The 3,749-nt window shown below is 38.4% G+C and overlaps 1 pseudogene; it reads left to right on the forward strand.

The window, feature by feature from the left end:
* The first annotated feature begins 1,953 nt into the window (after positions 1-1,953).
* LOC102512609 lies at positions 1,954-2,611 on the forward strand (annotated as a pseudogene).
* The last annotated feature ends 1,138 nt before the right edge of the window (positions 2,612-3,749 follow it).

The raw sequence follows: 3,749 nt of genomic DNA on the forward strand, positions 1-3,749 counted from the left end.
CCTATAAAATCAAGAAAAATATATACCATGTTGAGAATATTTAAGAAACCAGAGAGATGTGTAATCCATTTATGAGATTTTTTCCACCAAACATATATAAAAAAGAATAAATACACATTTTTCTTAATCTGTCTCTTAGTTGTTTGTATTACCCAGTGTTCTGCCTGATCTCAACTTTCTTTCTTCTCAGTACACTGTCCCAGTGTTTTCTTATCAATTATCCTGAGTAGACAGTTGATCTAAGCTACCTAGGTTTATAAACATTTTCCTCTTGGATTTAGGAAATGAGTCCCTGATTAATGAATGATGACAGCTAACACTTACATAATGCTTAGTAGGTACCAGGGACTGCTCTAAGTGCCTTGCATATATTAAATAAACTAATTTTCAAAACAAACTTGTAAGACTATATATTTCTATATAAATGTGTTTATTTTTATATATTTGTATTTATTTGATTTTATATAGTAATATTTTATATTACAATTATTTCTATTTTACAGAGAAGGAGACTGAGCCAAAATCACTGCCAGTTGTCAACCATCATCTAAACTCAATTGTAGTCACAGTGCCCTTTCCCTCAGGCAGCTGCTAACTTATCCCTCTTATGCTTGGATCCAGTGACTCTTACATCTTGACACCAACTCCTAGAAGAAGCAAATGTTGGACAATCGGGACATAGTCTTTAGTAACTGTGCTATACCTCAACTCTTTCCATTTTCTACATTCTTATCTCTTTGCCACTCTGTAGACACACTCATCAGGCATCTCTGAGACCCTCTTGATGGATTTCTATCCATTACTACACTTCCTGGCTGTTTCCCCAACCCTCGATGTAACCACCTAGATCCCTGATTCCTGATTTCTTTGATGTATTGGATTTATCGTTAAATCCCCCAATACTAACACAGAGTCTGGCACATACTCTGTTCTCTATAAATGTTTGCTGAACAGAGTCTTGGAATCTGATTCACAGTTACCTACAAACTCCTAATTATAATTTCTATTCTCTGCTTCCAAGACCCCTGACATATGGTACTACAAATTGCCAGCTGGAACCAAAAGTTATATATACAGGCAGTTCAGTTCAGGACTAGAGGACCAGAAGTGAAGGAACTAGCTAATAAATCCCAGCCTGAAGAGAATATTGAACAGAAAAGCAGGTGTTTCCCTGTGAGTCAAGCTGGTGATGAGGGAGGATGGAAAAGAGGAATAAATGATGAAAGTAAGGAGCTGGAAGAAAGGGCATCAGATTTATGGTATAAATCTGAATCGAATTTGAATAGCCTAAATTTGGCCCATTTTGATCTTTTCAAAGCTACAGTAGCCAGTCTCCAAGATGGCCCACAATGATTCTCATCTCATGCTATTATACCTTTGTGAAGTCCAATTCCACATCATACCAGGGCTGGTCTGTATGACCAACAGAATTAGGCAGAGCTGATGATAGATGACCTGAGACTAGGTCATTAAGGGAACTGTGGCTTCTGCCTTGCTCTCTGTTTTAGACCATGTCTCTAGGGAAAGCCAGCCACCATATTGTAAGGATGCTCAGGTGGCCAATGGAGAGGCCCATATGGAGAATGGAGGCCTCCAGCCAACAGTCAGGTGAATGAGTAAACCCCAATCGAGCCCTGAGGTGACTACAGTCCCAAATGACAGCTTGACTGTAACCTGTGAGAGACCTTGATCCAGAACTATCCAGCCAAACCAGCTCTGGATTTGTGACCTTTGGAAACTGTGTGAGATAAATGTTTGTTGTTTGAAGCTGCTAAATTCTGGAGTAATTTGTTTCATAATTATAGACACCTAATACAAAAGCCTAAATTACACGTTGCAAATTGAGGGTTGTGGGGTCATTTCTGGCCTGCTGACATGGTTTTGTTTTAGTGGAGGAGGGACGGACAATGATTTTTAAAATTCAATTCTCAACATTTACACTTGGGAGTTTTTTTGGTTTTTGGTTTTTTTTTAAAATTCTCAGTTTGTTACTTTCTTTAAAAAATAAAAAGATCTTGGACACCAATGCCACCAGGGGTCCCTCTGTGAGCACTGATATGATTGGCTGGTGTGAAGTAGCCCTCTTTTCCTCCCTGGCTGCTTTAAGATCAGCTGCCATCATGAATGACACAGTAACTATCTGGACTAGGAAGTTCATGACTGGCTACTTCAGCGGAAACAAATGATCATTGATGTCCTTCACCTTGGGAAGTCAACAGTACCCAAGACAGAAATTCAGGAAAAACTAGCCAAAATGTACAAGACCACACCAGATGTCATCTTTGTATTCAGATTCAGAACTCATTTTGGTGGTGTCAAGACAAATGGCTTTGGCATGATTCATGATTCCTTGGATTACGTGAAGAAAAATGAACCCAAACATAGGCTTACAAGACATGGCCTGTACGAGAAGAAAAAGACCTGAAGGAAACAGCGAAAGGAACAGAAGAACAGGATGAAGAAAGTTGGGAGGACTGCAAAGGCCAATGTTGGTGCTGGCAAAAAGAAGTGAGCTGGAGATTGGACAACAGAAGCAGTAAAGATTCTGCAGTGACTGTGTCAGTGGTGATTGTACAGATTTTTCACAAGAGGATTAATAAACTAAAAACTTTAAAAAAATAAAAAGATCTTGTAACATAGCCTGCTCTCATCTGTTGACTTAGATTTGATCTGTTCCATTTATTTCAATATGAGTAGGCACTCGACTTGACTTTGCTACCTGTGGCTCAGGCTTCAATCTATAAGGAAATGATTTTATTCATCTTAATAATGCCCATGTTTTAGCAGGAACTGTCTTTTTATATATTAGGTTTTTTGTTGTTATTGTAGTGGTCATTATTGTTGTTTTCAAAGATTCTACTAGATGAAAGAGTTTTGCTGCTAAAACAAAACAAAGAGACTACCATGATTCCCACATTTGACTGTTAAGCAGAAACATCTGGGAAACTCTAAAATATAAAGATATTCAATCATGGATTATTGCAAACATTGTTACTTTATGATATGTATTTATATTTCAAAATAGGGGTAAAATTCTCATTCCCCCTTCTGGAGATGGGACAGGACTATCTAGGCATTCATGTGGAATGGCATTTAGTCCAGGGAGCAGATCAAGTTGTACCTCCTCAAAGAGTGATTCACAGTGGGATGATCCAGCGAGCAGGTCTGAACCAGGTCTTTTGTTTGTGGGGAGGGCGTGGAAAAGAGCATTAAACTGGGAAGACCAAAGAGCAGTACCAAGTCAAGGGAGGCAGCAGTGGATCAAGAATAAGAAATGAAGCCAAGAGGACAAAAGACTGAAAGCAAGGGGTCAGGACAAAGCAGGAGGCTCTATGATAATTACCACAAAAAGCTTTGGTGTTTCTTTCTTTTTCTTTTTTTCTTAATCCGTGGATACATAAGACATGATAATACAGTGGCAATAAATCTTTAGGAACTCTGCCAAATAAAGGACAGCTTTCAAAATTTATCATAAACACTATCCACATGATATGATTGATTTCTGGCAATCCAGCTCTTCCAGGTAGAGAAAATCCCACTGATTACTTTCAATTATTTTGTTCCTTCTTTTGAAATGGCCTAGTACTTCAATGCATTAGGCAAGGGGTGAGCAGACTCAGTTTTACGAGAAATGGACAAATATTGAGACCAGGTGATAGGAAGGTTTCTTCTGGCATCAGCCTGATAGATTTAAATGAGAGACAATAAATACTTTAACATTTGTGCACATCTAGTTGAAAGGAATTATA

The sequence above is a fragment of the Camelus ferus genome, chromosome 4, assembly GCF_009834535.1.
Source record: "Camelus ferus isolate YT-003-E chromosome 4, BCGSAC_Cfer_1.0, whole genome shotgun sequence".
NCBI lineage: Eukaryota > Metazoa > Chordata > Mammalia > Artiodactyla > Camelidae > Camelus > Camelus ferus.